This window comes from Sminthopsis crassicaudata, chromosome 5 (assembly GCF_048593235.1).
Source record: "Sminthopsis crassicaudata isolate SCR6 chromosome 5, ASM4859323v1, whole genome shotgun sequence".
Taxonomy (NCBI): Eukaryota; Metazoa; Chordata; class Mammalia; order Dasyuromorphia; family Dasyuridae; genus Sminthopsis; species Sminthopsis crassicaudata.
This window is the reverse complement of record NC_133621.1, coordinates 297,189,332-297,215,974: the sequence shown is the minus strand read 5'-3', so window position 1 is coordinate 297,215,974 and position 26,643 is coordinate 297,189,332. Positions and strand designations below refer to the sequence as shown.

At 39.1% G+C, this 26,643-nt stretch overlaps 1 protein-coding gene across 27 annotated transcripts in view; it reads left to right on the top strand.

Moving 5' to 3' along the window:
- Window positions 1-26,643, top strand: part of RBFOX2 (RNA binding fox-1 homolog 2) — a 287,058-nt gene that overhangs the window by 88,174 nt on the left and 172,241 nt on the right. The window lies entirely within an intron of this gene.

Sequence of the window (26,643 nt, the reverse complement as noted above, 5' to 3'; positions counted from 1 at the left end):
GAGCTACAAATGAAATACTCTTTTTTTCTGATTTTACTGTGGGGAAATGTAAGAAATGGCTGTACCTAGGAAGTATGGTACTGAGAGTAGAATATAATTCATTTTCCACTTTTCTTTTAACTTCCCTTATAATTTCCTGAGTTGAGTTTTCCAGTATTTTATTGATCCAAACACACCTCATGTTCCCACACAAATTTTCTTGGCCCTCTAGTCTTTATTTCTATTCAGAGTTGTATTTTAGGATTCTTCTTATTGGAGATTTCAGCACCTTGCATGCATGGAAATGTGATGTGGGAGAAGTTCTGCAGCTTCCTTTGGACAGGAAAGGGTGGTGAAGGGGGTGATGGGGTGGGTGGCATAGGCTGCCAAGCCTACTGCCATCACTAGTTAGTTTGCTTTTTTCAAAAATTTTTTGGGGGGGTGCCTAAGGCAATTGGGGTTAAGTGACTTGCCCAGGGTCACACAGCCAGGAAGTATTAGGTGTCTGAGATCAAATTTGAAGTCAGGTCCTCCTGACTTCAGGGCTGGTGCTTTATCCACTGCGCCACCTATCTGCCCTCATAGATTCTTTTATAGGCTCTGTAGCAGTTGAATAAGTGCTAAATGGATGGGTGAAGTTAGGGACCTTTTTTCAGTCAATTAACAAGCATTTATATAAGTACTTAGTAAACGTGCCATCAGACATTTATTAACTGCTTACAGTATGCTATGCTAGCAGCACAGAAGGAGCTTCAGAAAGAGCTTATGTTTTATTAGTGAGAAAAACATTTATAAGTACATACAAAATAAATACAAGGTAATTTTTGGTGGGAGAAGCACTAGCAACTAGGGGGATCATGACAGTTTTCATTTAGATTAAAATGGCATTTGATCTGAATTTTGAAATAAACTAGGAATTCTAAAAGATGGAGGGAAAGATGAAGTATAGAAGACCAATTTACGTGGAGTTTATGAAGGGGAATAATATTTAATAGCCATGGAAAAGAAAATTTAAACTAGACTGTGAAAGACCTTCTGTGTCAAATGGGATTTTGCATTTGTAGGTAATAGGGAGCCATTAGATTTTATTGAACAGAGGAATGGGTACATTATCGTACCCATAGGTTTAGGAAATCTTTTTAGCAGCTTTATGGGAATTGGATTTTAAAATCCCATTTTTAAATTTCATACAAAAAATTGTATCATGCATGCTTTCACCTCTATCAGGAGGTGAAAACCCATTTTAACATTAGTCCCCTGGAATCCTGGTTGGTCATCATGTTGCTTAAAAATTCAAACAATAATATTTGATCATATTTATTTACCATAACTTGTTCATCTTTTCCCCCATTGAAGGACGCCTCTCCCCCATTCCTATTCTTCGTTATCTCAAAAAGTTATAAATATTTTTGTTCATCTTTAGCTACAGTTTATATTGCTTAGGGAACTAATCCCTCCCTTGATCCACCCTCCTTCTAATCCTCCCTTTTCCCCTTTCCCCTATTTCCTTGTTGAGTGAAACGATTTTCTGTGGCCTATTCTGTCTTTTCTCCTTTGATTCATTCAGAGGAGAGTGAGATTCAAGTATCAGCTGCTTCCCACAACTCCTTGTTTGTATAGACTCTTTCTGATTATGGGAGAGAATTTCCCCCTCTTCCCCATAGTCCTCCTCCCGTTTCTTAACATTTTTCTCTCAAGATCATCAAAATCTTAAAGAAACACCTTATTTAATTGGACTCTCTCTGTGATCCCCCCCCCCCCCAAGGATGCTAGCATTATGATTGTTGTCCTTTCTTCTAGAAGACTAAAATGACATCAGTCTAACTGTGGCCAATCAGACCAAAACAAGTAGGGCACTTGAGTCCTCTCCCCATATTTAAATTAACAGTTTAATCCTTGTTTTAGTTCCTCAGGTTTATTTATGCGTGTTCACCTTTTTATGCTTTCTCTTCACTCCAGTGATTGAACTTCAGAGTTTCTATGCAGCTCAGGTCTTTTCATTGGGAATGCTTGAGAGTCTTCTACTTCATTAAAGGTTCATTCCTGCCCCTATAGGACTAAACTCAATTTTTCTGGGTAATTTATTCTTGTCCCTAAGCTTATGTATATATCCTTTGCCTTCTGGAACATCATAGTCCAACCTCTCTGCTCCTTTGTAGTAGCTGTGGCTCCTCAGTATCTGAATTTTTTTCTTTCTGGCTGTTTGCAAGATCATTTCTTTGACCTGAACACTGGATTTTAACCAAAATGTTCCTGGGATTTTTCATTTTGTGGTTTCTTTTAGGAAGTGATCAGTGGATTTTTTTTTTTTTCTTCCCCTGTATTCTATGATTCAATGAGATCTGGGCAGTTTTCTTGTAAGATTTCTTGACATGTGATGATTAGGCTTTTTTCCCCCTTGGTAATAGCATTCACATAATCTAGTAATTATTAATTTCAGTATTTTACTGTAATATAGCTTACATATATTTTTTAATCATTTGACTTTGTTTTAATATTTATAGTTCTCTCTCGAAGTCATTGCTTCTATTTGATACAGATTTTTATTGTTTAAGCAAGGTTTTGTGCCAGCCTGTTAATTTCCTTTTTGATTCTTTCTTCCATAGCTTTCATTTCTTATCCAGATTTTTCCTTAAACTTTCTTATTCCATTTGTAAAAACACATTTAAACTCTTTTCTTATGTTCTATTTTTTCCAGAAATTTTATTTGAATTTGTGCTCAAACTAGAGTCATTCTCTTCTGTTTTTGCTACCATAATAGTCATTATGTGTGTGGGCACACTGTGTACTCTCCATTCTTCCAGGTTTCCTGACTGGTCCTCTTGCTGCTTTCTTGTAAAATTTTAGGATCTCAGGGAGAGATGTGAAGGGATCTGATTCCTATGTGTTCAGATATTTGCTCTGATCCTCCACTTCCTCTTCTTTCCCTTGAAAAAGCAGATACTACTGGAGTCTGCCCCTACCAACCAAGCTCTTTAGCTGGACAAGAGACCTTGCTTTGTGTGTGAGGTCTGAGCCATACATTTGCGGCTACTGACAAGCAGCTTCTGGATTTCCTCCTATCTTTGTATATGCAGCCCAGCACCTCTTTGCCAAGAACTCCACTGCCAAGTGGGTGACCAAGCTGTTAGCTCCTACCTGTTCCCATTGCAGTATCTTGGTATTGGTCTGCAGGTGCTCAGTTATAGGCCTTCTGTCATGTTTGAGCACAGCGTTTCCTGAAGCACTGGAGTGTTGCACAGAGTGATGCTTCAGGCCTGATAGATCCCCAGTGTCCACAGATCTTTCTGTCTCTTAGTCTATGTTGTGCTGTTCTGGAAAAAGAATCATTTGTGATTTTTTCAGGATTTAGTTTGGGGCATTTTCTAGACCTGTTGGGAGGGTGGGGGATTCGTATTGATATTGGTCCTCAGAACCATTCTGGAACCATAGATTCCTTTGGCTTGCCTCACTCTTAAATCCACATGGTTGGGACCGAATACAGACCCAATTGTTCTTAGAGGTAATGCTCTTGCCCTTTTGAGCATATTTCATTTCTGGTGAGAAGAATTCTCAGTCATTGGACTTTAAAACTTTCATAATATTTTCTTCCCAGTAAACTATTGTGCAGTAGGCAGTCCAAGTCAGATGATGAAACAGGCTGAGAAATATTAAATCATTTGTCAGATATCCCATCAAGTAAGTATACAGGATTGAGTGGGGTTGGGAGGGAGCAGGGGGAAAGGTGAGAAAAGGAAAGGGATAAGCCTTTTAAAAAAAAGCACCTATTTTTTTTTTTTTTTTTTTTTTGGCCAGGCACCTTGCTGGACACTTGAGTAAATATGATCTCATTTGATACTCACAATAACTCTATGCAGTAGCTGTTATAATTATTCTCACTTTACAGTTGAAGAAACTGAGGCAAACAGAGATTAAGTGACTTGACCAGCATCAGACAGCTAACACATGTCTGAGTAGGTTTTGAACTCAGGTCTTTCTCACTGTCTGCTAGATCAGTGCAACAGTTAACTTGTATGTCACGATTATTAATAAAATAACATTTCATTAATCAATTTGGTTGGCTTCTTCAACCAATGATCTATGCAGCTCACAGTCCCCAAGTTTTTCCCTTTTGAACTGTTGTCTAGTCCCATCTTTATGTTACCCATATTCCTTCCCCTCTCTCCATACATATTATATATTGCATTTGGTTAATATTTGACCCTTTGCTTATTTATTAATGTCACCAAATGCTGTTTGCCATAGGTAAATAACTATTTCCAAGGCTTTCTTACATTGAGAAGGTGAAAACAGATTCTTGTAGGCTTGATGAAATGTCAAATGGAGCTCACTTGAAAAGATCTGAATGTGCCTTGCATTCAGGTAGTGTTCTACTGAGGCTCATAGACCAATAAGGAAGCAAAGGAAGGCAAGAGGAGTTTGGTAAAATATCAAAACTTGTCTTTCTACTTGAAACTGCTATACTTATTGATTTTTTTTTTCTTCTGTAGCAAGAACATTATTATAACTTCTTAAATTTTTCTTTGGATTACTCTGCCTACTCTCCCACTGCCTGTAGACCTTCTGCTGTGGGTGGGAATCTTGGTTATTCCTTCAAGGCTTTCTTGTCTCTGTTGATGACAGATTGTTGTTAAACAGTTTTCAGTTGCCTTCTTGTCAGTCTTGGAATCAGCACTTGAGCAAAGTACAAATGGCCAAAATTTGGGTGCATCCTGCCCAATAGTGTACCTAACTTTGTAAGCTTCCACTTGAAGCTGTTTTTCAATGAGAACCATCAGTCTATAGTCAGTCAAACACAAGGCCTTAGTCTGGCATCTCATGCAGTGTGTATAGCCAATCTAGAATCTATGAAAGAGAGAGAGGTGGGGGATAGTGAATTTGATCTGAAAAGACCAGGTTATATATAGAAAGTTTAACACAGGACTTAAAAGAACTAAAAGGAAAATATGAGTGAGAAATCAAAAAGGATTGAACAAAGTTAAACTGTTTACATCCCTATATGGGGAGGGTGATACATATCATCTCTCAGAGTTTTTATTACTACAATGGCTATTACTTTATACAACTAAAATTCATCTGGAGGATCCAAAGTTCAAGAATATCAGGATGGATGAAAAATACAGGAAGGAAGCAGTTTTACCAGAAACACATCTCAAATTATACTAAAAAGCTGTAATCATTAAAATAATTCAGTAACTTGATAAGAAATAGATTGATTGAAAAATGTTTTAAATTATTTTGGTTAGAGAAATGCAAATTAAAGTAACTCATATCTTTCAGATTGTCTAAGATGACAGGGAAAGATGATGATAAATGTTGGAGAGGATATGGAAAAACTGGGACACTAATGCATTGTTGGTGGAGTTGTGAGATAATCCAAACATTCTAGAGAGTAATCTGGAACTGTGCCCAAAGGGCTATCAAACAAATTAATGTACATGTATAACCATAAAAAAAAGAAATAGATTGAGAATGAAGCAGATTATGGAATACATAGAAGTAAGTGACAGATCAATGGAACAGACTTGACAATTTGATATTAAACCCAAAGATTCCAGCTACTGGGGCAAGAACTCCGTATTTGGCAAAAATTGCTGGGAAAACTGGAAAGTAGTCTGGCACAAACTGGGTGTGGGCTAACATCTCACACTCACACTTAATTCAAGATAAATTCAGAATGGGTATATAGTTTAGACATAAAGGTACTGTAAGCAATGAAATAGAGAATGGAAGAAATGGTCACATTTTTGTGCATAGAGGAAGAGTTCATGACTAAATACAGAAGATAAAATGGATAATTTTGATTGCATAAAATGAGAAAGTCTTTACACAAAAAACCCCCAAAACAGCTGAAATTAGATGACAAACAGGAAACTGGGGGAAAATATTTGTAGAAAGTTTCTCTGAAAAAGTTCTCCTTTCTCAAATATATAGAGAATTAAGCCAAATATATTAGAGTAAAATCCATTTTTTTTTTTCAGTTTACAAATAATCAAGGGATATGAACAGACAGTTCTCAGAGGAAGAAATGAAAGCTATCATTAGTCGTAGAAAAATGGCCTAAATGACAATTAATTAGAAAAATGCAAATTAAAACAATTCTCAAGGTACCACCTCATATCTATCAGTTTGGCTAAAATGTCATAAAAGGAAAATGACAAATGCTGGAGGGAATGTGGGAAAACAGTAATGCAATTTGTTGGAGCTGTGAACAAGTATGACCATTCTGTAAAACAATTTGGAACTGTGCCTAAAAAGCTATAAAACTAATCACACCACTGTACACTATTAAGCCCATACTCCAAAGAGATCAAAGAAGGAAGAAAATGACCCATGTATACAAAAATACTTCTTATGCCTCTCAACTGAGGAATGGCTGAACAAGTTATGATTTAGGAATGTGATAAAATACTGTTATGTAATAAGAAATGATAGGAGAGGGAGGATAGTTTTGACAAAATCTGGGAAGACTTAGATGAACTGATGTAAAGTAAACAGAAGAACCAAGAGAACAATTTACATAGTGACAACTATTTTGTAAAAGTTATCAATTATGAAAAACTTATCTACTTACTTGATAGGTAACTTTGATTTCTAGTTATTCACTGTAGAATCTCAGAGCTATATATAGAGAGTATAGAATCATTACAATGGCTATTTCATTGGATTGAGAATACTGATTGAAGCTGATTTTTTCCCTCCTTCCCTCCCTCTCGCCCTCCCCTTTTCCCCACCTTCTTCTAAATACTGAAGATTGTTTTGATCAATTTTTGTAATGGGTTTAGTTTTTCTTGTCTTCACAGTGGATGGGGGGGGGAGGAAAGAATTTGGGACTGAAAATAAAATTGAATAAAAATATTTTGGAGTGTTCCCTCTGTTCTAAAAGTACAACAACATTGTCTCTTTTCCTGATTTGGCAATGTTTTTTTGACATGTTAGTGAAAAATGTTTAGAAAAATATTTTTTGAAATATATTTCTTACTTTATGCTTCAGGTCTTGTGCAATAATTGCTCAAATATCTTGTGATGATTTTCTTCCCTCCTCTTTTAGACAAGAGGGCGTGAGCCTTTCTGTGAGCAGTGTTGTTATTCCACCCCCTAGTGGAGGAAACAATCTGTAGAGTCACTGGCCACTTGGTCACTCATTTCTTTCTTGCTGTACTGCTTGTGTTGTAGATTTTTAATTCTCTGGCAGTTTATACCAGTCCTTTCTCCATCATTTAGTTGACTTGTTTTTAAAGTAGCATTAAAATACATAGAATGACCAGACTGATTGCAAAAACATATGGGCAGATCTATTTTCTAGACATTAGATGTCTGCCAACTTACAGACCCACTATAGTTAACAAAAGAATGAGTATGTTTTGAGGGAATAGTATAACTTAGAATATTTAGAGATAAAAGAGTTAAGATTCTGCAAATTTGCTCTTCCATACTAATATTGAGCTAAGATTTGTTACCGTATGCATGTTTTCTAGATTTCTCAGGATATTTGAGTCCTTTAGCCTTAGAAACGGAACAGTAGAATGAAGTAACATGAGTCCATGCTTCCTTACTAAATGTTATTATTATCCTCACCTTCTCAGATAGATTGGATGACAGAGGTCACTTAGGGATCATCACTCCCCTGACTCTTTCTTCTTAAGTTTTTCATTTTTGAAGGATTGTTTTGTAACTGCAGTCTAGTTTCAGGTGCTTTCTGCCACTATTAAGGACACATAACTTAATCCATACCAGGCACTGTAAAAACATTCATTTGAAGAAATAGAGTAGTTGATCAGTGGAATAGCTTAGGTTCACAGGACAAAATAGTGAATAACTATAGCAATCTAATGTTTGACAAACCCAAAGATCCCAACTTTTGGGCTAAGAATTCATTATTTGAAAAAAAACTGCTGGGAAAACTAAAAACATTCATTTGGTTGTCTGGGTCTTGAGACTGCTCCAAGGGAGACTGGGATATTTGTACCAGTTTTGTCCTTGCCTAATGTAGCTTTCCTTTCCCACTCTTCCTCCTTGCATTGCTTGTCTCTTTGGGGGTAGGGAAGTTTGAACAAGAAACGAGGCAAATCATGCTCCCTGTATTTGTCATGAAATACACACCCATGAGGAAGCAGGCCAAATTCACTGACATGTGTTTTTTCTAGGACACTGCCTTGTGAGTACATTAGCAGTGTAGGGAATGAGTAGAGAGACACACTAAAATGACAAACTGCCAATTTAGCCTCATAACTTATTCTGGGTATATATTTCTTTAAAATCCGTTTTGTTTTTCTGGTACAACAGGGTTAGGCCAGTCATTCTTGCGCTGTGATGCATTTTATTGAGGAAGCATTGTAGCATGCTGGGGCTCATTACATTGTCATTTTTGAACTGAAGCATTTCAAGACATTGCAAGTGATAGGAAATCTTTCTTTTACTTGTATTCAGGAAGTCTTTTATAAAACTGTCAAATAGCTTAGGAAATCTAATGCAGAAACCTACTTTGTTTCCTTTTTGTCTTTTTAATCAGGTGTATCTTTTTTATGTACACAGACCATTTTCATAAAGATGAGAAAGGCAGATGAGTTGGCACTTGGCTATTGTCTTCCATGACAGCTTATATTTGATAGTACTCTCTGTTATCTTTTCCATTAAGGAAAAAATCTTTCCCTTGACATATCTTGAAAATTTGATTGCTTGAATGTCCCCCCAATTTATCTCTGATAACCATTTTTCTAAATGTTTTTAGTTAATTTCAGCATCTTTTTCTGACTTTATCTTCTCAAAAACCATTGACATTTTCACATATTTGCTTCAGTAGTGAGGTAGTAGACCAAATTGTGTTTCACATGTATATCTCTAAACTAGATCATTGTGAAACATTGCTTGCTCTGTTATGTGACTCTGATCACATCACTTAATCTCTCAGAATTTCAGTTTCTTCATCAGAAAATCAAGGGTGTAGGCTAGGTAGCTTTGAAATGTTTAAGAGGTTCATGAGTTGCATGCTCATTGGGGGCTTTGGAACTGAGGATCACGGAGGACCAGGCTGATGTTGATCCTTCTGTTAATGGGGTATGGCTTATCTCCTCCTTATTTCCAAGGCAGTCCTGGAATTGAATCTGTTTTAGGAATGGGAGATGAGAAATGCATTCCTTTTTCCTTTCATCTTTCAAAGGACTGACATATGGAAGCAGGGGCGTGCTCCCGGTTTTCATTTAAGAAAACTCTAATTACTTTATCAGCAAATGTTGCTAATGCAGAAAGGCAGTATGGAAGAGTGGTTAAAGAGCTAGCCTTAGGGCTAGAAAAAGTTGTGTTCTAGTTCTGGATCAAACATACATTATCTCTATGAGCTAGAACAAGTACTCCAAGGCAAAAAGCTGCCAACTTAAATTGACAAAAAGGGTTTCCTCATCATTTACAATCCATATCACTTAATATCTATAAGATTCACTCATATCACAGAAGCATTTTCTTTATTTTCTCCTAAAGCTAGCTATCAGTTTCCCCGAAATGCATCTGGGACTTGATTTCTGTGATACTGTTATCTCCTACAGTTTCTTATTTGAAGAGGAGGGATTCATTACAAACACAAAAAAAGGGGAGTGGAAAATCCTGAGAAAGAAGGGCTTTCTGGTGTGTGCATGAATTTGGGATTATTACATAATTAGAAACTTTCCCTAAGTCTAAGTAGAATCATGGAGGGGTTAGTTCTGTTGGAGGAAGGAGAGAGGGAGAGGAACAGCTGAAATGATGACGTTCTATTTCTTGTCGGCAGAGGGCGCCTCATACAAAGCAAATGTTTGGTTGATTGGCAATATGAGCTTTCAGGTTTGGCTTTTCAGAATGGATGTACATAGTCCTTTTGTGAAATTACATTGTAGTATTTTATTTTCCTTTGTCTTCACAATTTCCAAACAGTTTCAGGGTTCCAGAAGGGCCATATTGGGAGACAGCAGTTCCCTGTGGATGCTAAATGCCTACTTGGGAAGTAGGTTGGAGTAGAGAGTCCTCTTGGGTCTGAGTTGGACTAGATGGATGCTGAGGTATAGAGGCCCTTAAATTCTCAGATTCTGTGATCTGTGCCCATGTTCATGTGATGTTTTCTTCACTGAAATTTGAATTTTATGAATTCAGTCCCTTTGGTTTTTTTTTTAGTTACTGCTTATTTCAGGATAACAATCCTGTGATTACAAGAGATATGTGTGTGTGAATCCCTTTACAAAGGGCTGAATCAATATGGTAAATTGCAAGAAGATAGTCTTTCTTTTTTCTTTGTCTTTTTTTTTTTTTAAGTTAATAGGTTTTTTTCCCCCCACCCAATACCTGCAAAGATAGTTTTCATCATTCACCTTTGCAAAATTTTTTGTTTGAATTTTTCTCCCCTCCCACCCCCTTCCCCCCCAAGACAGGAAACAAATCGATATAAGTTAAACATGTGCAGTTCAAGAAGATAGATTTTAAACTACTGAACTAACCTTACCTTGGGCTTACAGTTTTGAAAAGTTTTAAGATCATGGGTTGAGATTTAGAAGGGACTGCAGAGATCATCTAATTTAAGGGTTCTTAACCTGGGGTACACAGCCCTATCTCTTCTATCCCATCAACCCCAAGAGGTTATGGATAGATTTTAGAGAGATGGTGAACTTGGATGGGAATATAAATATATATAATATTTTCCACTAATCTGCCTAAAACTTAGCATTTCCTTCAATTATAAATTTTGAAATAAATTATTTTGTAAAGGGGCCTTATCATTAGGCCTTATCAGTACCCCCCTCCAAAAAAGATGAAAAACTCCTGAATTGGTCCAGTTCTCTCATTTTTATGGATCAAGAAACAAACTCAGCTGAGTGGCTTGACTTTCCCAAAGTGATTCATACAAGGACTACATCAGGGACTCAGGCACCAGTTCTTTGGCTCTAAAATGAGGACTTTCCCTACTAGACCAAGCTTCTTTTCTGTACCCAAAGAAGATGTGGGGAGGGAATAGATAAGGGAATTATTCTCTAAGACTATTACAACATGAGTGCCTGTGGAAAGAAGAGATCTTTACCAAATGGCTAAGGACTTTGCTCTGCTGGAGTCTCTTAAGGTTGAGTTGCGTGGGAAGGATGAGCTAAAGTTGAGGAGCGCTAACAAGAGGTTTCTCCAGAAACTGAGCTGCTCTAATTGGGGAAGGTGCAAGACTGAGCTCTGGCTGAGTTCTTGGTTATGAGACTGATGGTTATGGGATGTGGTGGACAAAGATGAATTAGAGTGAGCTTTAGTGAGATTTTTGCAACAGTTAACTCCAATTCATTTGCCCTTGAGATTGAGAGGGCTAGGTTTCAAAAAGGAGTTTCTTGTAATCTTTAAAGTAGAATAGGGAAGATACAGGTGCTGTGAGAAACTCAGGAGGTCTCTTTGAGGGACTTGGAAAGAGGAAAGGAAGGATAGACAAAGAGTAGAGGTGGTGATTCCACATTCTGAAAGAAGAGCAGCCAGCTCTTCCAGCCTGAGCATGTGCAGCATTCAGGACCTTATTGTGTGCTGGGCTGTTTGTTGGCCAGCACCATTCTGATTCACAATACATCACATGGAATGGGAGAAGCATTTGTTGATCTAATCTCAGTACATTTTCCTTGGTTACTGCAGCAGTTTCCCCCCAGAGACCCTTTTCTACAGAGCTGCCAGTTTGTTTAGTGCCTACAGATTCATTTTGACTAGGTAGTTTATCTGGCTGGAAGGAGAGAGATTGAGATTCTCTCTGCTTTTCAAGTTCTGCTCCAGTGGTCTGACAATTTTTTTCTTTTTAGTTATTTTCAGCCACATCCAACTCTTGATGATTCTTTTTGAGTTTTTCTTGGCAAAGATACTGGAGTGGCTTGCTGTTTCCTTCTCTAGCTCATTTTACAGATGAGAAAACTGAAGCAAACAGGGTGAAGTGACTTGATCAGGATCACACAGTTAATGAGTATCTGAAACTAGGTTTAAACTCAGAAAGATGAGTTTTCCTGATTCCAGGCCCAGCACCATGTCCCCTAGCCACTCTGATCTCACACTAGTAACAACCATCTCCTGTAGTCTCAGGAATGAAAACCAAATATAAGGTTATTATGTGTCTTTCTTAGCTATGTTATCAGAGTGTGCCTGTAGTAGACAAATGGTGCATATTTTAGATGCCAGGTGTCTTGGATGACAGCTGCCCCCTTCCCTCCTCCTTGTTATTTGGTGCTTAATAGCCTGGGGACAAGGGTCAGCCTTCTTAAACTTTATGGTCTGGGCTAAAATGGTAACTCTAGAAGTCTTCTAGGCAGTACCCTTATAAAATTTAGTTGCTGACTTTTTGCTTGTGATTGGGCTCTTTTATTCTGGTTGGAATAATGATTTTTATGACCTTATATCTACTTCCCAACTACTCTAAAAGTTACATGCCCTGATCTGGGAGTCAGAGCTCTGATTCTTTACAGAAGAAGGTGCTCTCAGTAAGCATTTTTCAAATTGAAGTGACTATCTCCTTGCCTTGGCCATCCCCAGACCCTGTGAGAGATGGTCTGTTTTCATGTCTGGGGAGTCTCTCAGTCTTGCTCTTTTTGCCCCTTCAGAAATAGAGTTAATTATTGAAATGAGAGGATAAGAGTAAATTGAGATGAAGAAGAGACATTTCTGGGGGTAGTGAGCGTGTGTAAAAATTGCTCACTACTTTGTAAGTTTGGGACCAGTGACTGATTTGTGAACCTGCCATTTCTCTAGCCATGATCTACTCCACCCTTTGTATAATTATTGTGATCATGTGTACCCTGTAATCTTCCTGAGGGTATCATGGATATTCAGTAATGTGTACTCCTAGAATCTTAGGTAACACTAAATACCCACAATTCTTAGTAAACAGCATGATTCCATGGAAGCAGGATTCTGCTTAGTTCTATGGGACATCGAATGGGCATTGCAGAGAAGCTGATCTTGGCTAGACCTATTGAAAACTCTTAATCAGAGATCTGGGAAAGTATATTTTTATATTCATGGGAGGGCATCAAGAGGAGGTGAAATAAATGACCACTTGGAAAAGTTGCATAGGGAATACTTGGGTATGGTCATTGCAGATTGCTTCTGACACCCTAACTCAGATTCACTAATTTATTCGTATTCTGGACTCCTGCCTTAGACTAAACTTGGGCCTTTTAATTCAGTTACATTTAAATACCAGCAACAAAATGAATGAACGTTGACAACTCTGTAGCTTTTTGTGGTTTTGCATTTTATTGTGAGTTTTATATTTATATCATGAATTTTCATGGAATGTGGAGGTATCTTTGCCTTGGAACAAACTTTCTTTCCTGTACCTGCTCAGAATTGAGAGTATTCTTTGGTTGGGGATCATTTCTGTCCTCCCTAGAAGAGTGATAAAGAAAGGGGAATTTGTTGGTAATGAGACCCTGGGCAGAAATGTATTTCCTGGAGCTTGTCCTTGGGGGGGAAAATCCAGCTAGGATGGAAGGTTTTATCGTAACTAATTCTGTTAAATGGTTTCAGTCTGTATTAATCACATGGGTGGGCTTCCCAATAGGTTTGGAATTATACTGTGTTTTCTCTCCCTTATTATCTCTTCTCTCTGGAGCTTCACTCTTTGCACATGTTTCTTAACAGTTGACGTGAAAGCCTAGTAAGTAGAAGAGAAAGATGAAGAGGTAGAAATCTGATTATTGCAGGCTCATTCATTTCTTTTTCTTATGACATGGCCCAGAACTAATGACCTCATGTTACATAAAATTAAGTTATCCTTTAGAATTTACTTCCTTGGATTAAGAAATCAGTAATTTCAGAACAAGAACTCTCTTTTTGTTGGAGGTCAGAGATCACTCTGTGTGTGTATGTGTGTGGGGGGGATTAGCTGACAGATTTAGGTGAAAGTCTGCTTTTAAAAACTGGCCTCTGCACTTATGTACCAGGGTGGGGACAGATGTGGTGATCTTCCCTTTGTTTTTCTCCTTCTTTGCTGAACCAACCAAGCACAGGGAATTATGGCCCTACTGGTTGCCATGACCACTACTACAAGTTGAGAAATGGAGATTTCTTAAACTCTTGGTTGTCTAGGGTAGAAGGAAGAGCTGCTACCCTGCCAGCCTAGTCTCCTGTGGGTGTTGATTATCTTAGTAGCCTTGAAGTACTGGGCAAGGCTAGAATTTTGCTTTTTGTGGAAGACTCTTATCAGTTATGTAGGACACACGTCTTGTCCATGTCATGGATGGCCCATCAGTATCACCAGATAATCAGGCTGGAGTAAAGCAATATTTAATCTCTTCATTCCCCTGTTTCACCTGGAAACTCTCAAACCTTCATTAATAAAATTAAGATAGATCCTTTTGATTTCAATGTGGAGATGGGTTTAACTAGTATAGGGAGCTTCCAGGTAAGATAATTCCATCTATCAATAGAAATTTGTACTTTCTCTGAAATTTGTAGTCTTAGAGAATTGCCTGGAGCACTGAGAGATCAAAATGCTTTTTCCAGAGTCACAAAGTCACCATGAGTCAGAGGCAGGACTGGAATGCAGGCCTCCTTGGCTTTGTGGTCAGCTCTTTCTCAGTCATGACTTTGTGCTGCTTTTTGTATGGCCTTATTGTCCCAAAGAAGCAGGGATAAAGCCTTTTCTCTATTGTAGAAGAAGGGATCAAGATGGACTGACAAAAGTGACTAGGCAGAGCTTAATTTAATAAGAGACTCAGAAGATCATGGAGTTCATATCCCTGCTTTTGCTGCATCAGCACTTAGTTGTTTCTAGAAAAGTCGCTGCCAATGAGTGCTCCTAATATTGAAATGTTCTAATCTTTTTTTTTTTTTTTTTAAAGCACTGCAGTGTTTTGAAATTGTCATAGCAAAATATATTTCTTGACATATTGGTTAAATGCTTAATAGTAAGCCCCTTCTTTCTACTCAGTGAAAACAATTGAACAGTTAAGGTGATCATGTATTGTGGACCCTGAAAAACCACAAATTTGATTCTATTTTCCCTGTACTTGTAATTATTTTAGGAAGATCCTCTCTGATAATGGAGATGACCTTGGTTAGCATAAATATCTTGAATAAATATCTTTTAAAAATTAAATTTTTTTTTGTTCCATTTTAAGTTCCAAACTGTTTGCTTCCCTCCTTACCCTACACTAGAGAAGGCCGCCATTTGACATACATATCTACATATGTATATACATGTAAAACCATGCTATGTGTGCTTCTGTTCATCAGTTCTTTCTCTGGAGGTGGATAGCATTAAACAAAGGTTCTAGTTATATATTTATTCAAGATATTTATGCTAACCAAGGTCATCTCCATTATCAGAGAGGATCTTCCTAAAATAATTACAAGTACAGGGAAAATAGAATCAAATTTGTGGTTCTTCAGGATCCACAATACATGATCAGCTTAACTGTTCAATTGTTGTGAATGAGTTGAAAGAAGAGACTTAGTATTAAGCATTTAAGTATATATAACCTTCATAAGTTATTTGTAGTTAAATTTAAATATCTATAATACTCAGAATATCTTAGTCATTCACACTTTTTTCTTTGAATAATACTGTTATTATTATATCCATCATTCTTGGGATTCTTCTCATTTCACTCTATTATTTTATTCAAATCTTTAAATGTTTTTTCTAAAGTCAACCTGCTCATCAGCATTCACTTTCTCTTAATCCTTTCTTAGGGATACTGTCAAAATAAGTTTTCTGAGACATAGATCTGGTCAGGGGTCTTCTGTATAGAAACCACCAGCTTCTTCTTAGGGCTCCCCAGTTATTATCTTTTTGCTTGGTGTTCAAGGCTCTCCATAACTCCAGACTTAGACCAAGATACTTCCTTTCATTTACTTGGTGCTTTAGCCTAGCTAGACCCTTGAATATGTTTTTATGCCTTAGCTCATACAACTTCCTATGCTCAGATTATTTTTCTTCCTCTTATTCATCTGTTGAATTCCTACCCCTGCTTCCAAGTCTAAAGTTTCTCCAGGAAGCTAACCCTGATGTAACTTCACCCTCACACTTCAGTTAATTCTTTGATCTTCTCTAGTTACTTTGCCATTTATAACTATCTGTGTTGTTGTATTCCCCACTGGATGGTAAGTATCTCTAGGTTTGGGACTATATCTTAATCTTATTTAAGCTGCCTATCTCCCTTAGCATCTAGCAGGGTCCTACACACAGTAACTGAATGCTTAATCAATGTTTGTTGTTATAGGCCTAGATTTCTGCCTAGTTCTAAAAAGAACCAAAGAGAGATGGTAGATAGTGATGGCCCAGTAGTAAGGGATGTGGAACTGTTAGACCTTACCTAGGAAGAAGTCGTGAGAGTTGTGCTTTGGGTTGTGGGTGAGGTGTTGATAGCTTGTCTATTACATTTATTGAGGGAGTTATAACAAAGAGATTGTCCACTGGAAAAAGCTTCTCTATGTTTGCTCTTTTAGGAAGAGCTATGAAGATATCAGCTGCTAGGGTCAAGAATTCAATCTTTAAGGACAACAGTTGGGTTTTGTTTTTTTTTTTTTTTTTTGTAACCATCTATCAGGTTTATTCATCTCCTTTTATGCAAAAAGGACTTGAAACTTTGGTTTTTGCTTTTAAAGATCTAGACAGATAAATATAATAATAGATAGCTACGAGGAAAGAAACTGGCCTTCACTGAACACATCTTATGTGCCAGTAACTGTGCTGAGTGCTTTACAAATAGGATTTCTCATTTGATACTCATAACAACTTTTGGGATGTAGGTGCTATTACGACCCCCATTTTACTGAATTTTACAAATTAAGTGATTTTCTCAAGGTCAAAATAGCTAGGGTCTGAGGCCAAATTTGAATTTAGATCTTTCCAGTTCCAGACCCAGTGTTTTATCTACTGCTCCACTTAACTGCCTTTCCTCCTTGAGAGGGGAACATAAAAGCCATCTAGTTGATGCTCTTATTTTAGCATTGAGGAAACTTAGGTCCAAAGAAGAAATACTGTTATTTTTGACGTTCAACAACGCCATTGGGATAGATAAGAGTATTTACATTTGAACTTTTCTTTTAAGAAAGTATAACCCTCTTCCATTTCCTTTCCTAAGCTCCACCATATAAAGATAGCTAGCTATTCCCTCAGAAGCTTCTTTCACAGTCTACTCTGGGCAGAGAATGAGGAGAGGGAGGGGATTTTCCTTTCCTTTTATTGTTTTATTTTCTTTTGGTTATAGTAGTATAGCTGTGCTAAAGTGTGAAAGTATAGCAGTGATAAAATTCTGAAAATGAAGATAAATGAGAAACGTATGCTTTAAAGGGGCATTAGAAACAGAAGGAGTCAGGCAAGGTCAAATCATGCTTAAAGTAGAAACTGTGTTACGGCTCAAGTATGGAGCACCTGACAGGCCTATAAATAGGGCCTTATCTTTCTCTGTAGAAAATCTCTCCCACACTTGTAGCTTCCCATTTGTGGGGCAAGTAGGTTTTGGAGAAATAAGCTACACTTCTGGAGTGAATCAAGTTTGTCTCACTTAATTCATTGCTGTTATTAAGTTGTTAGTTATTCTGAACATGAACATTGATGCGTAGGACACGAGGGTGTAATTTCAAATCCAGTCTGGCTTGTGTTATTCACCAAAACATTAATGACCGAATATAAGTTTAATCCTGCAAGCCTAGGGGAGGTAGCAAATCCACATTACTGTCTTATTGCTTACACATGATTTTTCCTACAAATCTTACTGATAGTAAAGATGAGATAGGAAAAGTGTGACCTAATTACTTCAGTGGAAACTTCACATACCATTTGTGCTACTTGTCTGGTTCACCCAGAGGAGAATTATAAGCTATTTGTGGTACAGGTTGCTAAAATCTTTATTACATCTTCTACACACAAGGCCCTCGTGTTTTGCTTGAGTCTGTTTCTCACACTTTTTTGTTTATCATGATGTGATCATTTAAATCATTCAACAAATTTTTGACTTATGTTTGACTGTCAGCTAGTCATTGACATCCCTGGATAGCTTGTTTCCCAAGAGTGTCCCAAGAGTGAAATGAAAACAAGAGATGTTGTTGATTCTAGAGATCCTATTAGAAAGTTTTAGAAACCACTAATGGAATGGATTGCAGTTAACTCTTTAAAACCAAGCATATAAAGTTTAAGAATGCTAGTCAGTCAATAAACATCTATTAAATACTACTATATGAAAGATGTTGGGGATTTAAAAAGAGGCAAAAAGACAGTCCCTACCCCCAAGGAACTCATGTTCTTCTGTGGAAGATGCCAGGCAAACAATTATGTGTAAAGAAGAATACAGGATAAATAGGAAATAATTAATAGAAGAAAGACATTGAATTAAGAGAAGTTGGAAAAAGCTTCTTGTAGAAGGTGGGATTTTAGTGGGAAGCTGAAGAAATCCTCGAAGGTCAGAGGTGGAGATGAGGTGAGAGAAAATTTCAGTCTTGGGAGATCCAAAGGATATCTGGATTCTAGGGATGAAGTGTCTTGTTTATGGAATAGAGAGCAGGCCAGGAGAGGAGAGAGAGAGAGAGAGAGAGAGAGAGAGAGAGAGAGAGAGAGAGAGAGAGAGAGAGAGAGAGAGAGAGAGAGAGAGAGAGAGAGAGAGAGAGAGAGAGAGAAGGAGAGAGAGGAGAGAGAGGAGAGAGAGAGAAGGAGAGAGGAGAGAAAGAGAAGGAGAGAGAGAGGAGAGAGAGAGAAGGAGAGAGAGGAGAGAGGGAGAGAGAGAGAAAACAGAGGCAGAGAGAGGAGAGAGAGAGAGAGAAGGAGAGGAGAGAGAGAAAACAGAGGCAGAGAGAGGAGAGAGAGAGAGAAGGAGAGGAGAGAGAAAACAGAGGCAGAGAGAGAGAGAGAGAGAGAGAGAGAGAGAGAGAGAGAGAGAGAGAGAGAGAGAGAGAGAGAGAGAGAGAGAGAGAGAGAGAGAGAGAGAGAAGAGGAAAGGAGAAGAGAAGAGAGAAGAGAGCGCCTTCAATAGGATCCTAGTACAAGATTCATTTAGGGTGAGGGGCACACCACAAGAATGGTGTGTATAGCAAAGGACATTTAGAAGGATCCAAAGACAGATAAGAATATCAGGGAAAACATTGTCTTAAATCTAAGGAAGGGGTGGCGTGTCTAAAAGGATGTCACATAAAAGTTCTGAGAACAGGCTATTTGCATCTGGTAGTTTATATGATTCTTAGTATCCTTGAAGAAAGCAGTTTCAGTTGATTTCTATCAGAAACCAGATTGGAAGGGACTGTGGATATGACTGTGAGTTAAGACAATGGGGACAATGAGTGTAAGTTTCCAGGAGTTTGTTACAGAAGAGGAAGACATGGTTGAGGGACTCACTTTTAAACACAAGCTAGTTCTTCTAATACAATTCTAAGTACATAAGAGATGCAGAGATCAGTCTTGATTAGAGTTAGATGCAATTCTTGAACTGAATTTTGAGGACTAAGTAAATTTTTAACAGGCATGGTATATTAGGAAGGTATTTCAATTGGAGGGGATTGTGTGAATCATAGTGTGGATGCCCTGGGACTGGGTCATATCTGGGGGTGGTACAGTAGAGAACATGAGGTGAAGAGACTAGACAGAGAAACTGTATTGAGACAATGAGTTTAGATGGCTAAGCTTTGGAGGTTCTCTGCCTTTTCAAAGATGTCTGTACTTTCACATGAGTGTGCGTGTGTGTGTAAGTAAAATATAGTATGGATATAGAAGTACAATTGAAAATTCCAAGGCATATCAGCGGTCACCTAGTCCAGGTCTTTCCCGCCTTGTGAAAATGCCCCTTCAGTAGTTTGGGCATTTGGGCATTGAGCTTCTGGGAAAAGCATTAGAAGAGGATATTTTTCTTACATGTCTCTTAAACCTCCTGGATGATAAGGCATTAAAAATAGACAGTTTTGAAAAGGTAGTTTATGAATTTTACTTGAAAGGTCATAAGATGAATTGCTTTTGATTAAATTTAAGGAATCATCTGGCTATCTATGAAGGAAAAGGTAGGAAATTTTGTAAGCTGCTCTAGAATTGCATCTTTCTGGATAAACAATTATTCCATGTAGTGGCTGTTTACCTTGTCAAATACTGTCCTTTTGGTTTACTCTTACCATTTGGGGATAGCTTTCTTCCCTTGTCAAACTCAACAAAAATTAACCTTAATGATTTGTGCGTCTCATGCTGTACACTAGAAATTGTACATATTCAATGGTGTCATCTCTTGTTTTTGGTATAGATTTGTGCTTTCTAGGGTTTTTCAATTGTTCCATGTGCTAATGTTATTCCTATTGTCCTCATTATTATCTGCCACTTATGTGGTTCATATGCATATCTCCTTGTTAAGAGTTGTGTCTAAAACAAGCTCACCTAGGAATGTAGTGACAACCTGGGGCATGGGGAGGTGGAGAACTTGTTGCCTTTGACATTTATGAGGAGGAGGTCTTGATTTATAACTATAATGTAGTATTACATCTTCTTGGCGACCGCAGAAAATCAACATCATTATTGATTTCATTAGTAGTGCCGGAAATTCTTGAGAAATAAGCTTCATTTGTCTGGAAAGAAAGAGTAGACACAGAAGTAGCAGTTTATAATGTCACTGAGGTCCAGTAGATGTCAAATACTAGAAACTGAGGCATTGTCACAGCAGGACAATCCTGAGGAAGATCCAGCTTAAAATGAAAACATTTGGATGGTTGCATGCAAAGAAGCCTAGTGGGGACAGTTGCTTAGGAGTCTGAATAAGACTCCTGGAATATGTCACATGGTTATAATTCAGGGATATGTCCCAGGATTCAATGAATATACAATGTATGTTTGGTACATTCAATGTAAACAGTACACAAAATATACATTGTGTATTGATACAATGATACAAAGTAACCTCGGCCCACAAGCACCTTGCATTCCACCCAGAGGGATCTGGTATGCACACAAATAATAAACACAAAGTAATAGGGAGGCAACCCTGCCAAAGACTTGCAGGGTCACAGCAGTCCTGGCTCACTGGAGCCTTGTGGGAAGAGTGGCATTCTGGGAGGCCAAGAAGGGAAGGAATCAGTGCATTTCAGGTTGGGAGTGGATAGGGGAGATGTGCAAATACAGAGAATAAGGAGTGAGTGTTGAATTCAGGAGGCAGTTTGGCAAGAACTAGGAAGTGATGCAGGATAAGATTGGAAAGTCAGGTTGGTACTAGAGTGTGGAGCTTTCATTGTCAGACTGAAAAGATGGGGATATACCGAAGGAGTTTGAGCACATTGGTGATATATTCAGACTGTGCCTGAGGAAAATGATCCTCCCAGAGGAGAAATGACTTCTTGTCTGTATTTCCTTTGATATATAGAGGTGCATATTTGGGACCCTTTCCCTCCGGCTTATCTATCTAAAGGTTGGTGGTGTGGCTCAATAAATATATTATGGTCATGATGCCCAGGTCTTGATTATTTGGACTAGTATTGGAACCTTTGGAAATTCGGGAAAACCTAGTCAGGCTTTTAAAAGACCCTTCGTCTTGCTTTAAATACTGTGTGAAATTCAGATAGCTTCCAGCATAAAGGGCAGTTCTAGCAGGGAAGCTGATGGAAGAGGGGAATGAAGTCCTGGATCACCTAGAGATTCCCTAAAGATGGGCAGCACTAATCCTGACTCATTGCTCTGGTTGGAATTGAGCAGGAAGCCTCTTGGCTGTGCTTACTGAGCACCAATAAATGGTTGGGTCAGCCTTGGTTTTGTCTTTTTTTCCAAATTAGTCAGTTTGTGCTCCAGGAGAGCACCTTGGAGCATGGGCTTTTTGTAGTTCAAATACATGTGGCAATGAAGCCCCACATGTATCTAAGATTCTAGACTAGTCATTGAGGTGATGGGGAGAGAATGGCCCACAGCTCTTGCTTTCAATTAGTCCTAGTGTGCCAATATATTTTTCTCTTCTCTTCCCTGAGAATTAGGGCCCTGGGATTATCTGCTGTTTTTCTAAACTGAATTAATACTAAATTATATTTTTATTTTAGTTGCAAGTACATCACTCTCAGAAATTTTTAAACTTTAATTATACTGGAATTTTCTATAAACCATTTCAGTAATTCTCTTAGAGTCTGGATGACGTTATGCTGCTTGTAATCAGGGTCATTCCAATAAGAGAATAAAAGACATGGATAGAAGGCTGAACTTCTCTTTGATCTTTCCAATGTTTAGCTGATTTCTCAAAAGTCATTAAGAAACCATGCTACCTTTCTTAATTTACTCCTTCTCTCTTTCCACCCATAACCAGACTGATATAAAATAAACTGCCTTATATGTAATTAAACTTTTAGGACAAGAGTTTAAAATGGGATTGTAAATAGTCATCCACTTCCCGTTATCAATACAGAAATCCAAGATTTCTAGAAGCAAGAATTCAGGTTGCATGCACAATGTCTATTTACTATAAAGTTAGAATTACTGGCCACTCCCAAATTATTGTCAAAGATGATCCATGCATTCTAAGATTCCAGAGACTTTATCTTTAGTTCCTTCCACAAAAGGTTTCTTTTCTAATCCTTAGATTCATACATTCTTTTATGAATGTGAAATGACATGAATGACAGACTTTGATAAGCTTGGAGCTTAGAAATATCTCTTTGACAACGCCTAAACTTGTCTGCATTTTAGTCTGATCTGTAAAATTTTGTGTGGTTCTCCAAGGATTTTCTCTTGAGCATCATGGTGCCCAGGAGAAGGTTGTTGGCATTCCCCTGGGGTCACTTAGATCCACGGCCTATTACATTGTTAATGGTGGGCTTCTTCTCAATCTGCCTTTGATACGAGGGCTCTGGATAATTTTGGCAGATGTGTTATTTCTCAGTGTGTGGGCAAGCATTAGATTAGGCACTCCCTGAGAACAGGGACTGTCGTTTGCCATTCTTTGGATCCCTAACACTTAGCACAGTGCCTGGTACACAGTAGGTGCTTAGCACATGTTTATTGACTGATGACTATGATTCAATTCCTTTAACGGGAAAAACATTAAGGATATGAAAAAAATAAAAGCCTTTCCCTTCCTGCACATGTGCATATTATGTATACGTATACATGTGTACAACCGTCAATACATACAAAGTAATTTCAGAAGAGAGAGCATGACAGCATGTTCAGAGCTGGGTCAGATAGTTGCCTGTGGGACTCTGGGCAAGTCTCTTAACCTGTCTAGACCTCAGAGTGCTCCTTGGTGAGGTGAAAAGGGCTGGATTAGATAGCCTCTGAGTTCTTCTGGATTTAGTCAGGTTAACAAACATTTATAAAGTGCCTATTGTGGGGGGGGGCAGCTAGGTGGCGCAGTGTATAGAGCACCAGCCTTGAATTCAGGAGGACCCGAGTTCAAATGTGACCTCAGACACCTAACACTTCCCAGCTGTGTGACCCTGGGCAGGTCACTTAACCCCAGCCTCAAAAAAAAAAAAAAAAAAAAAAAAAGTGCCTACTGTGGGCCAGACACTGGGGCTATGAAAGGCAAAAAACAAAACAAAACAAGAAAACCAATAAAAACCAAACCCCATCCCAGCTGTCATGGAGCTCACTGCGAAGCCACATGCAAACAATTATGTACAAACATAGATAGTATAAATTGGGGGCAGTTTCAGATAGAAGGCTGGGAAAGGGGAGACTTTTTGAAAGAAATCGTGGAAGTCGGGAGAGGGAGTTGCAGGCATGGAGGACAGCCACAGAAAATTTGTAGAGTTTGAAGATGGAGGGTCCTGTTTGAGCAGTAGGTAGGAGGCAGGATCATGGAGGGATTAGATTTAGAGCTATCATCTTATTATCCTGGGATCTCTTTTAGGGATATCAACAGTTTGGCAGCTGAGTGGAGGATTAGGAAAGGAGAGATTGAAGGCAAGGAAGCCAATTAGGAGCCTATTGGGTGAGGGGGCCTGACCTAGGGAAGTGTGAAGGGAGAGAAGGGGACAGGATTGTGGGAAGTGGAAGAAAAAGGAAGAATCCTGGGTGATGCTAAATTTGCAAATATGGAAAGTTGGGGGTGATGTAGTACAGATCTTGGGGCCCTCATGTCTTTCCCGCCTGTCTGAATCTTGTCCAGATACAGAAATTCAAAATAGACTGGATAGCAATAATAGTTTTGTAGTTCTATAAGGTTTGCAAGGGCTTCAAACATGTTATTTTATTTGGTTCTTCCAAAAAACTTTGTAAAGTGAGTGCTTTTAGTGTTTCCATTTTATGGATAAGAAAATTGAGACTGGCAGGATGAGACTGACTTGGCCAGCTTCAGAGCCATTAAGTGGCAGAAGCACGCCTTCCTGACTCCAAGTCCAGTTCTCTAGTCTCCTCACCACCTCGCTCAAAGGGCTTCCCATGGGCCTTTTAACATTTAGAAATAGCAGTGTCAGGCTCCTGCTGCCCATCTTCTCATTCTCATTGATTCTCAGTGACTGATCTTTTTCTGGATATACATGTCCTTTATCTATGCTTTGTGTGTGCGTGTGCATGATAGTGTTCGGCCTCTGTTACACACCGGAGAGTATATAAAGAGCTAATCCCTGCCTGTGTTCAGGTCCTGTTTCTGATAGAAAATCAATGTGGGAGACTGTAGGCCACGCACTTAACTACCCAAACCCCCTGGCAACTAGTCCTGTTGGTTATGGACAAGTTGCTCATCTGCACAGAGGAAGTTTTCTATGCTGGGAATTCCTACAGTAATGAAATCACATGTCTGGACTAGATGATATTTTTTGACATCTTGCCAAGACTTTAGAAATTAAACAAACAACAACCCACCAATATAACTGTTTTGAAAATAACTACCTGATGGGAAGACTGGCATACAAAAAGTTATTGAAAGGGGGAAGAAGATACACAGCTGGCCCCTGGGCCTTGATGGGAAAGTCCCAGAGAAGGGCAGCCAGGAGGTCTGGAGGAGGAGCCTTTTACTGCACTCTCCAATCAGAGGGCCAGGAGGCACTGGGTAGCTCTGGGATCTAAAGCTGATTGGATCTTGCAAGATGAAGAGGTTCCTGGGGCTTTGAGAAGTCCAAAGGAGGGCAGCTTGGTGGGAAATGAATTCTAAGGGGCTCTTCTGTTACTGCTCCTCCTCATTTATCATCTCTCATTCTCCCTTCTATCTTTATACTTGGTGAACGTAATTGGATAGGAATCTTAGTTGTGGGACCAGTGTGTGGGGAGAAACTAGCAATTAGAAAAAGCTTTTGATTCCTGTATCTTTATTTCCATAACAATGACTTCCTAATCTTGTAATTTTAAAGAACAAAGCAAAATAATCCAAAGGCATAAGATGTTTTTGACTTTTTGGAAGAGCCAGTGAAAGAGAAAGAACATAGTTTAGCAGAAGAAATTCTAAGAATTCCTGTTAGGTGGGCCTGCTACTATTGAGCAAAGGTAAGAATCCAGAGTGAGTTGAGAAATCCTCTCCATCACCACACTTCCTCCCCCAAAGACTGATGAGAGAAGATAGAGAAAAGAGAAACCTTTGGGGAATGCAGGTGACAAGAAGATATACAACAATGGAGTAAAAATAATAACTAATTTCCTATTGTGCTTTGTGGTTTTCAAAGCATATTAAAATTTGCATAGGATTTCAACTACTTGATACTGAGGAGACAGATCATTCAGGCATTATCTCCATTGCCTTTTATTTGCTTTTTTTTAAGCTGAGGCAATTGGCATTAAGTGACTTACTCAGGATCAGACATCTAGGAAGTATTAAGTGTCTGAGATGGGATTTGAACTCAGGATCTCCTGACTTCAGGACCAGTGCTCTAGCCACTGTGCCACCTTGCTGCCCCCTTTATTCTTTCTTGACCCTATTCACTTTGAAAATAAGTAAATGGGGGCAGCTAGGTGGCGCAGTGGATAGAGCACCAGCCTTGAATTCAGGAGGACCGGAGTTCAAATGTGGTCTCAGACACTTAACACTTCCTAGCTGTGTGACCCTGGGCAAGTCACTTAACCCCAGCGGGGGGGGGGGGGATATAAGTAAATGGGGGAATCCTAGAAAAGAGATATAGAGGGTATTTAAAATATATAAGTCAGGGCTACTTTGGCCTAAAATCAATTGGAGGTTTTTGAAAGTCCACCCCAAACCGTATGTATGCTGAGAGAAAAGATAACCCTCCTGGAACATTGCAAAACACTCCGGGAAGTGATTTAAGTCTCAGCTCCCAAGTACCCTCACTTGAGAATCGGAGCTTTCTGGCCCGTTTTGGAAGGAAGAATGCGGTTATTAGGCTGAAAAGGCGATTTTCGTTGTCGTGGGGAGCAGGGGCTTTAAATTCAGCAAACCTGTCTCAGCTCCTGTGCCCGGGACTTGCGCTAGGCCCAGGGGGTGGAGAGGTGCGGGGGGGAGGGGCAGCCTTTCTGGGAGCTTGGGGAGAGGATGAAGGGCCGGGAGGAGAGATGCCCCGGCGTGCAGGCAGGGATCGGAGGAGAGAAACAAAGGACTCTTTAACAGCCCAAGGGGGCATCGGAGAGGCCGTGGGGGAAGCCGGGAAGTGGAGGGAGAGAAGGGGAAACCGGGCAAGCTGGCAGCCCCGCGGGCTCCTTGGAGGTGATCTTGCCCTCTGCTGAGTACAGGAGAGGCTTGGGTGGGGCCTGGAAGAATGCTGGCCGCACCTCCCGAGCTTGGGGGGCGGGGGAGCCGGAGGGGAGCCTTAGAAATGGAGGCGGCGCGAGCAAAGCCCCGGCCCTGGGCTCGGCCGGCC